The sequence below is a fragment of the Podarcis raffonei genome, chromosome 13, assembly GCF_027172205.1.
Source record: "Podarcis raffonei isolate rPodRaf1 chromosome 13, rPodRaf1.pri, whole genome shotgun sequence".
Classification (NCBI taxonomy): Eukaryota; Metazoa; Chordata; class Lepidosauria; order Squamata; family Lacertidae; genus Podarcis; species Podarcis raffonei.
In genome coordinates this window covers 37,694,572-37,715,872 of record NC_070614.1, presented here as the reverse complement: position 1 = coordinate 37,715,872, position 21,301 = coordinate 37,694,572, and the positions used below count along the sequence as shown (strand labels likewise).

At 48.1% G+C, this 21,301-nt stretch overlaps 1 protein-coding gene across 1 annotated transcript in view; it reads left to right on the top strand.

Annotated features, from left to right (window-relative positions):
• LOC128399909 (immunoglobulin superfamily member 1-like) overlaps positions 1-21,301 on the top strand; it is a 270,931-nt gene that overhangs the window by 19,975 nt on the left and 229,655 nt on the right. The gene's annotated exons all lie outside the window — the stretch shown is intronic.

Here is a 21,301-nt window from a genome sequence, read left to right as displayed (position 1 = left end):
TCTCTGGAGCCAGAAATCTTGAAAAGGGGAGGGAGATCTGGCCTGACTTCCTTTTTTTTCTTTTTGTAGTCTCGGTTCCTGAGGTCTCTTCGGAAGCTGAAGGGACTCCAGCCTAAGTCAGGAGGGCTCCTGGTCTCTCTCAATGAGAGCCTCGTTCAGTACACAACAGAAGATAATCCTGTTGACCCGCAAGAAATGACCCAATCCCATATTATGGCAAAACCTTTATCAGATCCTCATTAGATATCATGGCCTTATGAAGCTTATTGCCAGAGTTATTGATATGAGTTTTGGTCACGTTGGAAGCTTCAGATTCCTTGGATCTCCAAGTGGTAATCTAGTGAGTTCACAGAACTGGGTTTTTGGGTTCCCTTGGTATGTGGAGGAAGTAAATGGGAAGAAACTGGGAGAGGAGCAGCTGTTGACAACTGGGAGGCACGGAACTGGGAGACAAGCCAGCAGCTGTCATAGCCGAGGAGGATGGGAGTTGTAGTCTCCAAAACGCCTGAGGGGCACCTGGTTGCGGAAGCCTGAGTCACAGGAGAGACACATCAGTGGGTTTTAAAAATTTATTGTTGTGATTTATTCATCACCTTCCGCACATGTCCCAAGGCGATGCACAAAATAGGATTGAAACAGCTAAATAGCAGTTACAAAAATAAACAGAAACAATGTAGAATGAACACCTATGGGAGACACTTATTCATCCATCTGGGTGGAGCAAAAGTGTATTCTGGGGAAATGTAGAGAGTGGGCTCCTGGCCTATCTCAACAGGGGGCGCTGTTCCACAGAGCAGGGGCAGCCACACTGAAACCCCTGGATACTTCAAGATTTACTGTTTGGAGCTGAGCTTCTGACCACTGCAGGAAATAGGAGCCAGTGCTCAAGGAAAGTGGCAACAGGTAAAGGGCCCCAGGGGCTGATCGGAAGTGAGGGCCTGAGACAGTGGGAGCAAGATGTAGGAGCTTGTGGGAGCCCGAGGAGCAATGAAACTGATGGAGCTGGGTGGGAAGAAAGAAAGAAAGGGACTGAGACTCAGGTAGATACAGCTGTAGGAGTGAAGGAAGAAGGAGGGTCTGTTTCAACATTTCTGCATGCTTTAATCTGATCCTCTGTGTGTTGGAGCTAGGACTATTCAGTGCCCACACTTTGCACGTGCTCAGAGGCACTCTTTTTAGTACAGTGGTACCTTGGGTTACAGTCACTTCAGGTTACAGACGCTTCAGGTTACAGACTCCGCTAACCCAGAAGTAGTACCTCGGGTTAAGAACTTTGCTTCAGGATGAGAACAGAAATCGTGCGGCGGCAGCAGGAGGCCCCATTAGCTAAAGTGGTACCTCAGGTTAAGAACAGTTTCAGGTTAAGAACCGACCTCCGGAACGAATTAAGTTCTTAACCTGAGGTACCACTGTACTACTTCGTACACTGCACGTGCCTCTTGAATTTTTGCATGCCATGTATTTGTTTAAAAAGCAACACAAACACACAGCCGTGCTAGGGGGAAAAAGAAGTTGCCAACTTTGCATTTATTTGTTTGTCAACTGTATACCTGCACTTTTCCTCCCAAAGGAGCCTAGAGCGGCAAACAACAAATGATTGAAAAAAAACCTCTTTAAAACAATTCCAGTACAGATGTAGACTGCAGAAACATGCAAACATTCCCCGGTAAGCCTTCAATGAACTTCAAACCACAACCAGGCACTCGAAGAATCTGAAAAGATAAGATACCACAAAACCCCAATTTGCAACCCTGTCCCCTCCAGAAGGCAGCCAGGCCTTCCCATTCTGTTGCAGAACTGGGCTTCTTTGGTACCAGGTGCTGCAAAAACACCAAATGGCGTCCATTCCTCGCCTTGAGGCATTTTGAGTGGGCGAATGTAGAGATATATTTATCATCAGACAGTAACAGAACAGAAGCCTCCTTTTATCCTTCTCCCCCCACAGCCCACAAACTCAGCCTCCCTCTGCTCCAGTGACAGAGATGAGGGAAGATGGAGAGAAATCGCAGAGCTGGTGAGACCGTAAACAGTCAACAGGAGGAAGGTGGCCAAAGGGTAGGCTGGAAACTGCAAAAGTTTTGGGTTGTTTCTGCAGAGGGTATTTAAAAATCTCCAACTCCTTCTGTGAGATACGATAGGCTGAGATATTTAATTTGTAAAATTAATGTCTCAAATATGCAAACACAAAGACACAAATCACCTCCTTTATTAAAATCAATAACATGAATACAAAAACAACATATTCCTTGATCTGTGTTTGACATACTCCTCTGTTATTCTGTTCTTTAATCAAATGTGTGATCAACCAAGCTGTTTACTCTTAATTCTTCATCTATGCCCCCAAAACTGAGAGGTGTTTTTTTAAAAAAGAAAGAAAGAAAAAGATGCAGAGGTAATCTTCTCAGGGTTGTTGCCACAGTCACACATCACATGCTCGCAGACCACTTTGGATCATGCAGTGAGGTCATCATTGTGCGTCATGAGAGGCAGCTGCCACCACCCTGCAACACTTCCTTCTCCTTGCCTTCTCCTTCAGTATTGTGATGTCATCACACCCAGCATTTCCAGGGCCCTGATCCATTTCCTTGACTGTTGCTTGTTAATGGCAGCCAGAGAAACACTGAGTGTGATTGCCACCGCTTTATGAGTGTTACCATTATTAATAATAATATTTATATATTGCTTTTCAACATAAAAGAAATCTGTAAAACCTAATAAAGCAACAATATGAGAGCAATTAAGACCAGTCAAACAAACCATTAAGCAATTAAAACAAAGCATGTAAAATCCAGGGATTCTGCATAAAACAAAAGCCTTTCACACCATCTGTGTGCATGGTGCTGTACAAATAACAAGTTTGAAAGGACTCAGCCCCAAAGGACTTAAAATCTAAAAGAGATTCAGGGAAGCAGCAGGTGAAGGGGGCAAATGGAGACGTGAGGAGGCAAGGGAAGAATATGTGACTGCATCAATTAAATGTTCTTTAGCTTAGGGCCTGGGCAGCGGGAGATCCAAGACTTTGTGGGAAATGTGAGGTTTGGACTTGAAGCAAACAGGACTGATGGTCACACAGAGGCGTTATGGGAGGTTATTCCAGGAATGCGCAGCAGCAAGAGAAAGTGGGTAGAGTCCATTTAGGGTGGAGGAGACTGAGCATGGTAGAGTTGGTTGGGCGAAGATCACAGGAAAGGGCCTTCTAAACTAAGGTCGTGAAATCCCACCTAAAAGAGAGTAGAAATGGGGGTTGGAGGAGCCCTCTGGAATGTGTGCTTATGCTTGGAGATCTTCAGACAAAGGGTGGTATACAAATTTAATAAATAATAACCAGGGGGCCAGAGCAAGCAAGGCCCTGTTCCTGGCATCCAACAATCAGATCTAACCTGGCAGCAGGTCCAAGGGAAATCCTCCAGTACTCAGGAAGGCTCAATTGCCCTGGTGACTTTTTCTACTACTCAATGGCATCTTCCCTATATCATCTACTTTGGGCTACAGATTCATAGAGAGATACATTGGTTTATCAAAGGTCGGAGCAGCAATATGTAACCGGAGTAACAATCACACAATGACAACATGGCGAAAGTGAGTGAGTTGTAAGTTGATGGCAGCCACAAGTGTCCCATCCCTGCATCCTGCCCGTACCTCATTTGAGCCTGTGCATGCTACCAACCAGAGATAATAGCTGTGCCTGTTCGCTCCCCCCCCCCATATTTCAGCAGTATCCCATCATGATACTGCTGGGGTTAACATTTGACATTTTGCTAGAGTGAGCTACCACTGTAGAGAGGCATCAGTGTTTAGCCTCCCTTCCCAGGGTTTCTAGAAGTGGGTGAATGCATCAGAAATTTGAGTGGATGGGTAAATGCATTGAGTCCCTTGGGCACACAGAGATGAAGTGCATGGGCATGAAAGCTAAGGTGCCATGTAGGGCACAGCCTGCCATTTTAACACATACCACAGTTCCCAAGGATAGCATATTGTCAACCCCGTTTTTCACATCTAGGGAGCTCATAGCTAAGATGAAATTTGAGTAAAGATGTGAAGGCCAGGGCGGAAGGAGACGCTTGTGGGAAAGACTCAAAAGCATTTCCTCCCTATGAAATGGGGAGATGTGGGTATTTGGGGCGGAGGTGATTGGGGTTTATATCTTGTGAGCAAGTTTCTGTTTCAGAAGGATGAATGAAATAAGTTTTAAAAGAAGTGACTTGAGCTAATATTGTTACTCAGCCAATTCACACTGCCTGCAAACCTGTTAGTTCCAAGCTTCATAGGTGGTAATGTTAGTGATGACAGCATCGCTACCATGTTGGATTTGGCGGCTAAGCAATCAACACTCTTTGGTGTTAGAAATGTACTTTCAGAAGTTGCAGAGCATAGGCCATCTTGATGTGATTTGGTCCAGAATGGCAGTCTGGGAATCTGGCAAGCATATTTCTCCTACAACAGGGATGGGGAACCTGTGCCTTCCAGATCTCATTGACTCCAACCCATATCGGCCCCGGCCACCCAAGCCAATCCTCAGGGATCATGAGACTGTGTTCGAAGGGGGTGGAAACTCCATCCCAAAGGCCAGATTTGGGCCACCAGAGGTCTCTGTTTGGCTTGCGAGGCCATGTCCCTCCAAACCATGCCCACTCGCTCCACATTTGATGATGTATGTGATGTCAGGTGTGAGGCAAATATTGATGTGGCTGAAATGGAGCAACTGTGAGCTCCAGGATTGTTCCTTTGCTGCTGGAGCAAGGAACGCTCCCACTGCTCACATGTTGGCTTTCAGAGGTTCAAAGAGCAGTTCAGAGCTGTTTGCAAAAGGGCTTTCAAAAAGCCCCTACACTGCACTTTGAAGTTGCAGCAATCTGAACTTCAACGCACAGCATCATCGGATGTTGTAGTGACACTAGGTGTTTGACAGGTGTGTAGCCCTACCCATGTGTCAAATTTGCCCCCCAGGGTTGGGGATATAAGGGTCTGGGATGCTGACTAGAAAACATTTGCCCTTTGCCAGGCTTGCAGCAGAAATGCAAGAGGTGATAAGTAAGTAGCCATAGGCTGACATCCTCAGTTTGGAAAAAGTGCTCTGCCCCCCCCCCCCAATTCCTTACACAGACTTAGACACCTCCATAGCAAGAGTCTACAGAGCAGCCTTCACCAACTTGGCACCCTCTAGATATTTTGAGCTACAACTCCCATTGGCCCCAGCCAGCACCAGGTTAGCAAAGGTTGCTCTAGGGCTTCATCTCTTGGCTTGCACAAATCTTTTAGAGTGGGGAGTCTGTCCCATCAATCTTGGCCAGTGTGGCCAATGGCTGAGGATGATGGAAAAGGTACAGGGGTCTCCTCACATATGCACATTTGACCCGTGAGTGACCACATATATATGCGGGGCTGGGAAATAATTAAATCAATTTAAACTGCAAAAAAGGCACACAAAAAGGGTGAAAATGGCCAAAGAACAGTGAGAAAGCTGCAAAAATGGAGGAAAAAGAGCAATCCCAAGCACTTTGGGGTACCAGTATACTTCTGAATCACAGCCAGGCACTCCGGGGTACTGGTCTACCCCCCCATTGCTGTTTCCACATCATCAGCGATGAGGAAGACTGAAAGCCACCATTGCCACCATTCATACCAGTCTGGTAACTGCTGCTGGTTTTTCAAGGGTTCCCAGTGGTTTTGAGGGTGTTTGCAGGCTTTTCGGATTATGTTCACCACTACACATGATTTCACATATATGTGCAGTAGCCGGGAATGTAACGTAACCCCCGTGTAAGTGGGGAGATGCCTGTATGTGCACATGAAACACAGAAGGTTATAACTGACCCCTTGCCAAACCATGAAAGCTCACAAACAAAAGAAGTAGTTGTCCCCTTGCCCCTTTGGGGGCTGGCTCAGACCTTGCCAGTCTGCGATGCTGCTTAAGGCCTCACCCTCTCCTGTTGCCCATTAAATGCCTTGCTTGCCTGTTCCCAATCTGACCATCACCCTTCTTAAACTATTCCCCCACAACGAGAGCCAGGCGCAATTGTGAAGGAGCTCTGGAAAGTCAAATTTTGAAAAGAAGATTGGGGGGGGGGAGAAGAGCAAGGGCGGGTGTCAGATAACACTGAACTCAGCACCCAGAGCTCAAAGTGCTGAATTGCCTTCTCTCTCTCTCTCTCTCTCTCTCTCTCTCTCTCTCTCTCTCTCTCCTCCCAAGTACATTTTCCTCTAATAGCTTCATGTTTCCCTTTGCTCAGCTGTCACAGCTCACGTCCCCTTCAAAGACTCTGCTTTGAAACATAACATTATTTATTGAACAGGCAATTTGCCGGGGGGATGGGAGGAAGTGGGGGGAAAGAGGTATCCCTGCCCAGTCCTGCAGATGACCCTTGATCCCTGGACACCCATAAACCAACAGGCAGTTGGCCTTTCCCTCTGGTTTCCCCCAAAACCCCTGGCACAAAACTGTTCAAAACATCTCTCATTTCCTTGCAGCGTCCCTGGGTTCCCTGCATTTTCGCGATTTGCCGACAACAATGTGCAGCAGCAGCAGCAGTTGCTGAAGATTGCTGCAGCGCCCAACAAATCCTGGAATGCCACTGTTAACTCCAACTCAGGGCAAGCCCAAGGCATTTTGCTGCCTGAGGCAAAAGATGAGAGGCCCCTCTCACCCATTCCATGCTTGGAAGCCGACCAGACTGGTTGTTGAATCTCAGTGGATGAGACAACGTCCTCCAGAATATCTCAGGGCAAAAGAATTGCTTAGGGGGCACAGGGCAGGCTGTGTGTGACACATAGCTTTGCCATCCCAGCAACTAACCGCTGACCCCAACACCTATATCTGCTGCTAGAGGCTGCCACCACATCCTGCCTAATAGCAGAGCTGGCCCTGGCTCCCACTCTCCCTTAGTGACCAGGAACAGCAGGAGTTACTAAGAATTTAAATGGCCTGGGTCATAGGCTCCCAACATGAATGAGCATAAATGTATGGCAGGCCTGTGGATGGGTGAGTCTAGTAGGCAGGTGCCCTGGAAGCAAAGGTTTTTTTCCCCAAAAAAGGAAGAGGGAAAGGGCAAGAGACCTGGGGCCTGGCACAAGAGACCTGGGACTTCCCTTTGGACCAGCCCCTAATAATTAACGCCCCTGCCTTGCGTAGTATACATTCCCTGGATCACAGTCCCAATAATTCACTGTCCTTACTTTGGATACTTCCAGACAACCTGTTTCCTTGAGCATTCGTCCTGATTTGTTCCTGGGGAGGTTAGATGACATTGTACCAAAGCAAGGACTCAGCTACATTAGTTAAAAAACAACAGTGTTTTGAATGCATTATAAACATATAACACCAGATGGCGCAGGAGAGCAAAACAAAATTCTAAGTGCTTTTCCATAGCTTTTTTTTCCTTTTGTATTTAATTTCTGACTTATTTATAGTGCTTTCCCCCCCCTGGGTGTAGATCCACCCCAAGTGTTATCCCTCACTTTCCAATGCATTTCCCCATCACTTATTGCAAAAAGTCCAATCTTTTGGAGAAGCCGGTTTGTTGCACAAGAACTCTAAACCAACCTGAATTTGTCAGCACATAATTGAATCCCACCTGAAAATAGTGATAGCCTGAAAGTGCCCGCTTTTGAGAAAGTCTTGTTAAAATGTGTTAGTCCAAGTTGTGAGTGTTGTTGTTCTTCAGAATTCAGTTGTCTGTCTGTCTGTCTGTCTGTCTCTCTTTCTGTCTCTGTCTGTCTGTCTGTCTGTCTCTCTCTCTCTCTCTCTCTCTGGGTGCCTAGAAGTTAGATCTCTGAGCAAGGAAAAGGTGAGTCTTGCTACCTCTAGTGCACACGTGCACAAATGCTTGTGCATGAACACTAAGGCATAATGCAGTGTACACAACAGCAGTTTCAAATGCTAGTAAGGCTTTGAAACTTCTGTTAACAGATGGTAGGACAATTCTACACACACACCCAGCATAAAACACCTTGGTTTTGAAAAGTGGGAAATGACATGTTACTGCACACAGCAAATAGAGCCTTTGGCAATATATGGGTGCAATAGGCAGGGTGAGCATGTGTCAAAATAATAATCCCTTGTGTGCATTAAATGTTTCCCTATTTTTGTCTGTGAAATTATGGAGGGGACAACTAGCAAATTTATGTCACAAACACAGCTGTCAGTCTGGGTGATAACAACTTCTGAACACTCTTCAACCTCTGATATACTTGTTCAAAAGCAGGGTTTGATTATCTCGCTCACCCTCTTAACTATAGCTCTGAACTTGCTGTGTGCATTGTACCCAAGAGCCATTGTGAGCTAAGGGCGTCCACCCAGGGCTGTGGCACAGCAACCCTCAGCCCCCTTCTGGTTCTGAGCTTGTTTTCTTCCCTGCCCCTAGGGGCAGATGGCTCTTTTAATTTTGGTTTCTCTGAGTTACTCGGTTTTCCAGTCTTAGGTTTGGTTCACTGCCCTTGCACATCCGTTTGTAATTTTTTTGGAAAGTCCTCATGACAATTTGTCATTATTTTAATGCACAGTTCTCCTACTATATACATTTTTTTACAAGTAATTTGCACACAATTTTGTATGTTGTTTTCACAAATATGGTGTGTTGTTGTTGTTGTTGTTTTGCATTCTTTAGTACACGCTTTTTGTTTGGAAAACTGCCTTGCAGAATTTGGAGAATTCCAAAAGGTAACTGGGGTTTTTTTTTGTTTGCATATTGTTTTAGGAAGGTGCGAATCACCAAATCGAATTTCTGCCCTGTCTGCCTCCTCCTGCCTCAATTCTAAGCTTAGAGCCGTAAAGATGAATAGGTGCTTTCTGCCAGAATTCACACTGCGTTTCAGAGACATATAGCGTAAGGTCAGCGACACTACCTTGTCGTGTGTGTGTGTGTGTGTGTGTTAGCAACAAGCAAATTTTGGATGGCCACTGAGGCCACCAAAGCTGTATAAGCCCTTGCTCAAGAGGTAAAGGAGATTCAGACCTAGTCTAAATATAATAAGCAAAATAAGCTGGCGAACGAAGTGATGAAAAAAACTCGAGGTGTTAGTGTGGATTGTACCAATTCAGCTGGGGAATCCAGTTTTTTAATTCTCCTCCAGTGCTTTTCTTCTGGGGGGAGGTATGCAGGGGGTACACATACCCCTAAACATTTTGTGAATCTAAGTTTGGCCTCATTGAGGGGCAGTATTTCAATACGAGTAGGAAAATAAGAGTACCCCTAAACATTTTTTTAGAAAAAAAGCACTGTTCTCCCCTATGCATGAAACCCCCTACAGTAGAAAAAATGGCATGATTGGGAGAGGGCTGAGCTTGAATCCTCCTCTCTGAAGTATTTTTTAGTTTTATTTCTTGCTTGCAGGGATTAAAATTATTTTCTGAGGTTCTTCTTGTTGTTTTCACCATACCTAAACAATAACAATTAAACGAGAAGCTGGCTTGCAGGTTCTCTGCATGCGGTGCTCAGAAGTGCTTTCCCACTCAGCCTGAAGTGGTCCAGGTTCATCCCATTATCTCTCCACCGCATCGTTCTGCGGGGTGTGCAGAGCAGGCCTCAAGGGGCTGGGAGTCGAAAGAGAGTCAACAGCACTTGTTGGCAGCAAGGGGGCGGCTTTTGAGTCCTTGTTCTTTCATCCCAACACCAGTTTAAACTGCAAAGCTTTCTCTGCTGTTCCCTAGAGGAACAAAGCATCCTTCGAATGAATCAAGAGCGTCAGCAGGAGAGTGAGAGTACTGGCCCTGTTTAGAGACCCTTCTGGACTTCGGCCCTAAAGTCCTGCATTGACGGTAACCAATGCAAGAGCCTATGATGGATGTAACTCAGGCGGTAGAGCTTGAGACTCATGGTCGTGGGTTCGAGCCTCACGTTGGGCAAAAAGATTCCTGCATTGCTGGGGGTTGGACTCAGTGACCCCTGTGGTCCTTTCCAAATCTACCGTTCTATGATTTTATTATTCTAAGAGAGCGTGTGGCCAGGTAAGAACGCTGGGACTTATGGACAGGGCCTCTTATGTCTGGGTAACCACCTTGCAAGGACAACATCTGAGCTGTGGCTATGTAAACATGACATCTCACCAGAAGCTTTAGGACAGTCACATGTCAGAGATCTTCTCCATGTGGTAGAGTTAGCTGGAGACTGCGCTGCAGAGAGCAGGGCGAGAGCTTCATTAAGGCAGCACAATGTCTGTATTTCGGTGAGAAAGTAAACATGGATGACTGCCTAGGCAATGCCTAAATCCAGGTGATTATTAGCTATCAACTAGGCTTTATGACGTTGGATGCGGGTGGCGCTGTGGGTTAAACCACAGAGCCTAGGGCTTGCCAATCGGAAGGTCGACGGTTCGAATCCCCACAATGGGGTGAGCTCCCATTGCTCGGTCCCTGCTCCTGCCCACCTAGCAGTTCGAAAGCACATCAAAGTGCAAGTAGATAAATAGGAACCGCTCCGGCTGGAAGGTAAACAGTGTTTCCGTGTGATGCTCTGGTTCGCCAGAAGCGGCTTAGTCATGCTGGCCACATGACCCGGAAGCTGTACGCCAGCTCCCTCGGCCAGGAAAGCGAGATGAGCACCGCAACCCCAGAGTCGGCCACAACTGGACCTAATGGTCAGGGGTCCCTTTACCTTTACCTAGGCTTTATGACAGAGGTGGAGAGGTGATCCTCATGTCCCCTCCATCCTCTGTGGCTTTTCTTTGATAGGTGAGCAGAACCGCCCACCTGTCAATCACCTGGTGTCAGAATGACACTAGATGATGTGTTTTGCTTTGCAGCATGGTTTGAAATCAGACCACAGCAGGCAAAGGACTTCAGGGGCAGAGGGAGGAGATGGCAGATGGGACAGTCTTGCAGCGTTTGGGCAGCGAACTGAAGCGAGTGACTGTTTAGTCCCTACCAACTCTCCACATTGGCAACTCTCCAGAACTGATCAGGTTAGGGGGGCAAGGAGCTTGCTTTTTAGGACCACTATCCTCATTGCCAGGTTGGCAGGAGCTGGGACCAAACAAAGTGCAAGTAGATAAATAGGTAAACGGCATTTCCGTGCGCTGCTCTGGTTTCGCCAGAAGCGGCTTAGTCATGCTGGCCACATGACCTGGAAAAACTGTCTGCGGACAAATGCCGGCTCCCTCAGCCAGTAAAGCGCGATGAGCACCGCAACCCCAGAGTTGTTCACAACTGGACTTAATCACTGCCTCAGCCACCCTTCTAATACAATGTCCGCAGCAGCCGCCCCTTCCACTAGGCAAAGTGAGGCAACCTCATCAGGTGACAAATGCTGGCTGTTTCTCATGACTCTTCCTGACAGAGCTGTGTATGGCACATGGCTTGATCCGGCCTCTCAAACAAGCCAGCTTCCCCATGTGTGGTCAGAGGTGGTTTTAGGATACTGTGACCAGTTTGGCTGGACCATGTGCTGTGCTGCAAGTGGCGCCACAGCAATGCTGTAGAATGGAGCGCAAGAGGCAGGGGGGCAGCAAATTTTAGCCTCGCATGGGGCGCCACTGAAATTGGAGAGCCCAAAGTCTGCCACTGGAGTTTCTGAGGCCCCTATTTCATTGATGGTCAGATTAAACAGCCAGCCCACTCGGCTTTGCCTCAGGCAGCAACATGCTTTGGGCTAGCCCTGACAATGTCTGCTGCGTGTCACAGTGTTTTTACTTTGCATTAGTGGGTGGGGAATCTGGCTTTTTGTTAAGAACATAAGAGCCGCGCTGGATCAGGCCTGTGGCCAATCTAGTCCGTCATCTTGTTCTTGCAGATGCCTATGGGAAGCCCAAAAGCAAGACCTGAGCTCAACCGTTTAAATCAGGCATAGGCAAACTCAACACTCCATGTTTTTGGGACTACAATTCCCATCATCCCTGACCACTGGTCCTGTTAGCTAGGGATGGTGGGGGTTGTAGGCCAAAAACATCTAGAGGGCCGAGTTTGCCTATGCCTGGTTTAAATCAATACACCTCAGCATCTGTTTCTGAGGTCTAGTTCTCTGTGAGGGACAGGGAACCTGTGGTGCTGCAGTTGTTGTACTCCAACTCCCATCAGCCCCAGGCAGCATGGCCAAAGGTCAGGGGTGATGGGAGTTGTATTTCAGCAAGATCTGGAGGGCCACAGCTTCCCCAAGCATCCTTTGGAGGCTAGAGGGTGACCTTACTCAGGTATGTTATGGGGTCCATACACTGGGGTGAAGCTTTATCATCAGCCGAAGGGCTTCCTTCCTTCGTGGACAACCTTCTGCATGTCAAGAGATGGACGTGGCCAAAGGCTGCCATGGGCAGAGCAAGGGACATGACTCTCGTTTCTGTACCGTCGGCTCCATTCCACCCATGAAAACTCCAGAGGTTTCTAAACAGGCACAAATCTTTACATCAGCCATCCAGGCAAATAAGACGCATAATCAAGGTATCAAGGACACAAGCCAACCAGCCAAAAGCATGCACTGAAGGTGCAGAGTGAGGCCCAGGGAGAGTTCTGAGGGCCTAATGATGAATGGAGGGCCACATTTGCCCCCGCCCCAGATCTAAGGTTCCTTAACTGTGTTGCAAAACCTATCAGTCCCGCTGGCTCCCTCCCGTTGCCTCTGGGATCTCAGTGCCCCTGATTATTAGTTGCTTCTCCCTCCCTCCCTCCCTCCCTCCCTCCCTCCCTCCCTCCTGCTGCTAGCTGGATGCCACAGCCAACTCAGGTAACCCAGCCCCTTCTCCCCCTATGCTTGGGCTGAGTTTTAGGGCTTTCAAAAAGGCATTTTCCTTCAAGTGCATCAGTCACAGCAGCAAAAGAGGGAAAAAATGCTTCGCTCTCCTTGTGACTCTTAGCCTCTGCCCCTCTCTCTTGGTTCGCCACATTGCTTACCTCTCCTGGTCTCATTTATTCCATGTATAACACTGTGCATATGATGTGTCCTGTTGGACAAGATTAAGCAGACCTTGTCTGATTCAAGGCTGAGACAGGGGACCAGAGCTCCCTCTGCTGGCAATGACCCACACTGGTTCGTTTTACTCCTGGGAAATGTTGCTCAGGGCTACAGAGAGAGTGCCAGAAGGTTTGAAGGGTGAGGCTCTTGTTGGGGGGCTGCGTGCGCATGCGCACAAAAGCAAAGGGAACCCCAATGAGCCTGCCAGCAGCTCTGGTGTTCAATGTGATTACGAGAAGGGGGGAAACTTGCAGGTGAACACACCAGGGTTTTGTTTTTAAAAAATAAATCAACAACACTTGGAGAAAGGAGACCCACATCCTTGCTCCTTTAGTAGTCTGCTTTCCTCTGCAGCCCCTATCCCAGTAGGCAGCCCTGTCCACTGACATCTCTAAATTGTCCCCCCTTGTCAGATGCATGAGACTATCTGAGTTCCCAGGCTGTAGTCTGAGGACTACCAGTGGACCATGAGCTTCCTTCAAGTGGTCCATGGCATGTTGGTAAGAAAATGGCAGTGGCTGTGAGTGGTGGGTGCAGGGACCTTTCCTGTGTTCTCAGAACCCAGCAGTCTGGCCTGCCTGGAAGGTGAAAGGGACAGAGCCAATGGAATAGCTCAGTCAGTAGAGCAGAAGAATCTTAATCTCTGGGTCAAGGGTTCAAGCCCCACATTCAGCAAAATATTGCTGGGGCTAGATGACCCCCCCACCCCCGCTGATCCCTTCCAACTTTTACAGTTCTATGATTCCATGAAGGGAGTGGAAAGGATTATCATCGCAAAAGACAGAGCGACAGGAAGAGAGAGGAGGCAAATTGAAAGGTGTGGTAAAGGTCTACAGAATTTAACACCAGTGGAAATCTGCTTATTTATTGGAATGGTTTTTAATAACTTTTAAAATTGTTTTATCACTAGTGGTTTGCTGCCCTGGGCTCCTTTGGGAGGAAGGATGGGTTGGGGTATAAATTGAATAAATAATGATTTAAAATGAAATACAATATAGAAGAAATAAAAGAAGATGTAGAAGAAATAAAAGAAGTGTTAAAAGTGGCTGGGGAAACCCAGCCAGATGGGTAGAGTATAAATAATAGTAGTAGTAGTAGTAGTAGTAGTAGTAGTAGTAATAGTAATAATTAAAATACAAATCATAGAGCATCTACCACAGCACATTCTAAATTATCACCATGGGCCAAAAAAAAAGCATTAAGTGGTCCACCAACACTCTCTGCAATTTTCAGGTGGTCTGCTGGAGAAAAAGAAGAAGTAACTAACCTGTGGCCTAAGTGTGCTGAGTCGAGGATTTCCAATGATGATTGAATTATTCTCTCACGCTCTCCAGCTATCTTCACAGGTACTTTGCAATCTGGGCAATTAAAAAGTATGGTGTTTTCCCTATCCACTCTTATGTGGCTTTATGGGCAAAAATAAAACTAAAAATCCCCATTAATGACAATGAAATATATGCCAGACCACTTTGATCCATCTAAGCCCAGCCATCTAAACTGGAAGTGTCTCTCCAGCCAAGGTCTTTCCCCATATTGGCTTACCATGACATTTCTTTAAAAACAAAACAGGGGATGGTGGGAGTTGAACCCAGGACATTCTCTATGAAAACCATGTGCTCTTACCACAGAGCTATGGGAACAAGAAAGAGAACATTTAAAGCTGCTAGGTGGTTGATCCCTCTAGCCCTGCTACAACCAGCATGGTCTCCTGTGTAGTAGTCTATCTGTTAAGTATTCTTTGTTGGCTGAGGGACTGCATGCTGAGATTCCTGCATTTCAGGGGGTTGGACTAGATGACCCCCAGCCCCAGGGATCCCTTCCAATTCTAGGACTCTAGGATTCCAGGCCTTGGTAATAGTCATCCTTCGCCATCTGGTGGCCATGTGTCCTCACTGCGCTTGGAAGGGACGCATCTGCTATCATTTGTTATGCACACTCTGCTCATTCCAAGGACCAGCCGTCCTTGCAATCCCTGTAAGGCTACATAACCCCAGCCAGGGCTTCAGCCCCTGCTGTCCACACACGCCCTTCTGGGTGGTAGCATACACACTTAGTTTCCCATCGTCGGTGCTGTGGAATCCAGGGGCAGGGAGTGGCCAGCAGGGAAGAGATGGCTGAGGCTTTCTTTATCCAGGAAGACTTCTGGTTGTGCACCACGGGGTGCAACTGAGACTTCTGCTCAAGGGCACAAAGGCAGACATGACATTTGAGGGTAGTGAGGTTTTCCATGATTGTACTGCTATGCTCTGCCCAACCCACTTCCACCAAACAGTGAGGAGTTCCAGGATGCAGCAGATTTAGGTATTTTGGGGGGGGGGGTAGGAGGTAAACGGAGGCTTACTGACGTTTTTGTAATATTTGCATTTGTTTACAGGTTGAGCATAGGTAGAGGCATCTGGTTTAAGCCACACAAAGCCAAAGCCCTTCTGTTGGTTCTGCATCAGATGTCTACTAGGGAGACAGGGCCCCAGGGTTGCACTTGGAAATCTAAGCAAATGCAATGGTCACCGCGTTATTCCATACAAGAAAAACCGCTGGTGCTTAGTGCCTCCCCCTCAAAAAAAACCCCAGGAAAACAGCTACCTCCTTTCCAAAATAAAACAAATAAAACACAAATAGCAAAGTCACCACCCTGAGAAACAAGCAATCCAGCTCAAAGAGAAAGAAGTTCAAACATTTCGGGTAAAAGATAAAAAATATACCGTATTTTTTGCCCCATAGGACGCACCGGCCCATAGGACGCACCTAGTTTTTTGGGGGGAAATAAAGGGGGGGATTTATTTCCCCCCCCCAGGTGCGCTGCGCTAAGCCCGAAGCTTGGGGCGTGCTGAGCTCAGCGCGCCCCAAGCTTCTGGGTGCTGGCAAGGTCTCCGCTAGCCATGGGAGAGCCACGCGGCTCTCCCACGGCTAGCGGAGCGCTGCGCTAATCCCGAAGCTTGGGGCGTGCGGAGCTCAGTGCGGCCCAAGCTTCTGGGTGCAGGCAAGCTCTCCGCTAGCCCTGGGAGAGCTGGGTCTCCCACAGCTAGCGGATAGATTCCTGAAGCCTGGAGAGCGAGAGGGGTCGGTGCGCACCAACCCCCCTCGCTCTCCAGGCTTCAGCGAAAGCCTGCATTCGCCCCATAGGACGCACACACATTTCCCCTTCATTTTTGGAGGGGAAAAAGTGCGTCTTATAGGGCGAAAAATACGGTATACTTGGGAGCTGCAAGGGATCTTGGCAGGCCCCAAGGGGGCGCTTGAGGGTGGCACAGAGTCCATATTGGGGACCCCAGTAATAGTGGGTATTATATACACATAGCTATAAGGGATCAGGGGGGTGTAAGGTGTAAGGGGAGTAGTACCTCTGCTGGGGGACATGTTATGCTCCTTCTGGGGCACTTTGTCCTTTCATCCCTACCCTGCACTGCGCTCTCACCTGCGGCTCCTAGAAGCTGCCAGTATGTGACAGAGGTCACACCTGGGAATGTCTTCGACTGGCTGGCTAAGCCATGTGAGGGGAGCCAAGGTGTCTCAAACCCTCGGTGAGTAAGGGACTTCCTCTACGTGTGAATACAGGCTCCAGTGGACTGAGCGGATGAGATCAATAGCGGGTCCGATGGTCAAGAAGGTGGTTTCTGCATATGCAGAAGTGAGGGGCAGATGGGGCTTCTCAATTTGGGAAAGTAGCCCATCTAGGAGAAGGAAAACTCTGGTCCTAAACCTCCGCTGCATTGTGGGACATCTTCAGGAGAAGAAAAGGCAAAATAGTAAACCCTACACAGATCCAGAGTGGACTCCCTAAAACACGGTTGGATGGCACCTTTTATGCCTCCTTCCGACAACTCCTGTTGCCAAATATATTGCTCTGCTTTCCTCTGGACCACATCAGTGAGGCTGAGAGGGAGGTCTTGTCATCTGGGCAGTGCAGGACCTCCATGCACACTGCCCAGGCTTGTGCCCCGAAGGAGCTCACTTTAGTGCTGCTTACATAGCAGTTTGACTTCACCCCCGGAGGTGCGCTCCATCGTCTCTTGATACAGACGGGTGCCAACAACAACATAATGGATCAGCACACATTTTTGGATTCTCTCTGGGGGTGTAGCGCAGAGGGTTGTCACGGGGAGCTCCTGAAATCCACCACAACAACTCTGATGGCAGCTGCTGCAATCGCCACCGCCTCCCCTCCCTCCCACCATTGCTGTCACCAAGCTAGAGAGAGGGAGCTGTTTGCAAGGCTTTGTTCCCCAACAGGAATGGGGTGCGGGTGGGGAGTGGAGATGGCGGCAGTGGAGCAGCTGGCCAGGAGGAAGAAGAGGGGGCTGCAACAGATGCCAGCATTTGATACGCTGCTATACGGAGCTCAAAGCACATTTGCAGTTCTGGGGGCCTCTTTTTGACTGATGTCTGTTATGTCATAGAGCTTCACTGATCACTTTAGGCTTGCATACATACCCCATCAGAAACACATCCCCCCCACAAACAAAAATAATATTTGGAACTGTGATAGGAAAACTACAGCTCCCAGGATTCTTTGGAGGTGGGGTGTATGCTTTCAATTTCCTTTTAGTGCACGGTGTGTGGGCAGCCTAGGAGAGACTGCCCACAGAATGATCCAGAAGAAAGATGATCCACGAGGACTGAGAAAATACACACCTCAGTGTTTGGATTGAGAATTGTAGCAGAGTTGAAAAGCTGCAGTGGAGAATTCTAAACATCCTCCCCCAGTGTTCAATATATCACAAAATTCCTTTGTACCTTAAGCAATAGCCTAGGGGGGTTCTGAAACAGTTAAAGCATTCTAAAAACAATCGCAGTGAAAAACATCTAAAAGCAGTTACAGCTGAAAACATTCTAAATGCAATGACAGTAAATAGCATTCTTCTGTCCAACGATCACAGAGTTGCCTGGAACAATATTCTTTAACCACCAAATGCCTGGGTAAACAGGCTTGTTTTCATATTCCTCCGGCTATTTAATAATGATGGATGCAGGCATGCACCTCACAAGGGAGGGCATTCCACAACGAGGGGGGCTACCACTGAAAAGGCCCTGTTAGTGTGAGTTGCTGGCATTGTCAGCTCCTTCTTCAGACTCTCTAGGGCCTTCTGTACTCCTGCTTGAGCTGCTCTCCAGGGACTGCTCACTGTTGATGGGTAGCATCAAGGACCCCCATGCTCTCTTCTTGGGGTTCTTTGACTTGGATGGGAGAAGAGAAGAAGGGAGTCTCTGTCAGCTCCAGGCTGTAAGCATCCTTTCCAACATTTAAGGTTGGCCACTAGGGTGAGTGGAGTGCTGCCTTGCCAACTTCAGTGTGTACTCAGCCCATTTTCTTACTTGTAACCAGCTCAGAGGGTGGCCCTGGCTGCCAGCATCCTCCTTAAGCCACATTTATGCCCTACGTTTTAAGCACCATGATATTACTTTAACCCATGGGTAGGCAAACTAAGGCCCGGGGGCTGGATCAGGCCCAATCGCCTTCTAAATCCGGCCCATGGACAGCATGTTTTTACATGAGTAGAATGTGTCCTTTTATTTAAAATGCATCTCTGGGTTATTTGTGGGGCATAGGAATTCATTCTTTTTTCCTCTTTTTTTCAAAATATAGCCCAGCCCCCCACAAGGTCTGAGGAACAATGGACTGGCCCCCTGCTGAAAAAGTTTGCTGACCCCTGTTTTAACCCATCATTCTTCCCTCAAAGAGTCCTGGAAGCTGTAGTTTGTTATGGACACTAAGAAAAGTTGGGAGACACCCCACCCACATTCCAATCACAGAGCTACAGTTCCCAGAGTTTCCTGTGAAGGTAAAGGTAAAGGGACCCCTGACCATTAGGTCCAATTGTGACCGACTCTGGGGTTGCGGTGCTCATCTCGCTTTATTGGCCGAGGGAGCCGGCCTACAGCTTCCGGGTCATGTGGCCAGCATGACTAAGCCACTTCTGGCGAACCAGAGCAGCGCACGGAAACACTGTTTACCTTCCTGCTGGAGCGGTACCTATTTATCTACTTGCACTTTGATGTGCTTTTGAACTGCTAGGTTGGCAGGAGCTGGGACCAAACAACAGGAGCTCACCCCATCGCGGGGATTCGAACCGCTGACCCTCTGATCGGCAAGTCCTAGGCTCTGTGGTTTAACCTACAGCGTCACCCACGTCGCTTTTTTTCCTGTGAAGAGGGATTGCCTATTACTCCACTCTAGGAATTGGCCCAAGGGGCTCCGGGCATCACTGCCTTCCACCACTCCACAGATGAAAACAGCAGCAGGCTTGTAGTATTATTTTGTTAAGATCTTCCTATTCACTTTTCTGGAAGGGGCAAATATTTTTGTATATCTTTTGCAAGGGGTGGAGCAGGGAATGGTACACCTGGTGCCTGTTAAGTACCAGCTGTATGGATGCCCTCAAAGAAGGTGAGCTGAATAGCCAATTGAACAACAGTAACAAACCTTCCCAGGTTTCACAGGCTGCCTTTGCGTGATGCCTAATCGTCAGGCCTGCCAAATCATCCCTGCCAAATTGCCAATTCAAGCTCAGCGTTTTGTACTGGGAAGCCTGACGGAGGCAAAACGGCTTTTTATTGACACGTGGCACTCAAACGTACAGACTGGCTGTCGGGTTTCAGGCACCATTAAGGAGAGTGGAGTGGACCATAGCCAGATCTGACCCAGGAGCCACCCTCTGCCAGGAAGATCACCTGTACAGGACTTCAGGGAAATGAATGAGAAATACACAAGAACTTGGCAAAATTATGCTTCCCCCCCTCCTGCATTTCCAGTTCATTTATGTGGGGCTTGCCCTAGAGATCTTCCTAGTGCATCCCACATGGGATAACTGGGTGCTGTAGGCTTTTACTCCTTACACGCTGGCCAGGCTTGCACCCCAGAGAGGTCACTTTGGTGCCGCAAACACAGAAGTTTGGCTTCACCCTGGAGGCACACTCCATTGTCTCTTGAGACAGACAGGTGCCAACAGGCTTTTCCTTAGAAAGCAAAATAAAGTAGTTCGGAGGATCTGCTTTGTATGCAGAGGCTCCCAGTTCAAACTCTGGTATCTCCAGGTAGGAGTGAAAAGGGCCAATGCTCTGACCACATGAAAAGCATCTTTTTATATTCCTGTTTTTTAGGGGTGGGCAGCTGCAGTCCAGTGGCTGACCACCTGCTTTGCATGCAAAAGTTCCTGTGTTCAATTCTTTGGCATCTCCCTACATGACCTGAAAGGGATGCGGGTGGCACTGTGGATTAAACCACAGAGCCTAGGGCTTGCCAATCAGAAGGTCAGCGGTTTGAATCCCAGTGATGGGGTGAGCTCCCGTTGCTCGGTCTCTGCTCCTGCCCACCTAGCAGTTCGAAGCACATCAAAGTGCAAGTAGATGAATAGGTACCGCTCCGGCGGGAAGGTAAACGGTGTTTCCATGTGCTGCTCTGGTTTGCCAGAAGCGGCTTAGTCATGCTGGCCACATGACCCGGAAGCTGTCTGCGGACAAACGCCGGCTCCCTTGGCCAATAAAGCAAGATGAGCGAGCGCTGCAACCCCAGAGTCGGCCGCGACTGGACCTAATGGTCAGGGGTCCCTTTACCTTTACATGACCTGAGGTGGGAAGGGGGAAAAAAACATTCCTGAAACCCTGGAGAGCTGCTGCCAGCCAGTGCAGACAGTACTGAGCTAAATGGACCTGTAGTCTGACTTTTATCAGGCACTACGGCTACCTGCCATGGATGCTTTAGTTGAGATTTCTGCATTGCAGGGGGTTGGACTAGATGGCCTTTGGTGGTCGCCTTCCAGCTCTATTATTCTATGATTCTGTGTTCCAGCCAAGAAGCTCAAATGCCTCCGTCATCCTACAAGCCCAGCAACCTCACCATCTGCCACCCAGCCTCTCCTCCTTTCTTTGAAGACACCCTTACTTTTCCTGCGAGAGAAACTAGGTCAAGGAAAGATACCTCCTTTTGCAAATGACGTTTCGCACTTGTCACGGCTTGGGATCCTCATAGCAACAGCCGCCGTACTCTTGAAATGGCCTCCCCGCCCTCCGGCTCTCATCTGATCTGCACTTCCTGTATGCTCCAGCCGGGGGCAGCATTGTCTATCTGCCTGAATGTCTCGCATCCAGGCGCATGTAGACGGAAGGAGATCAGATTGCTTGCAGCCCCCCTTTAAAAAATAAAATAAAAAATGCTTAACTATTTAACAAGCAATGCTTCGTGAAACAAAAACAACAACACACACACGCCACCAATGTTTTAAGCAGCACTTCAGCTTGTGGTACATTATACTTTCGGAATTGACCGAAAAATAACAACAGATGAAATCATAGTTAAAAATGATGTCCTTGTGTTCTCCTCCATCATCATCATAGTGTGCCAGCTGTGGAAGGACGTGGTAGGGTCTCCTTGATCACAAGCCCCCCAACAGTCGGGTGTGTGGGTGTGCTAGTGTTCCTCCATCACATCA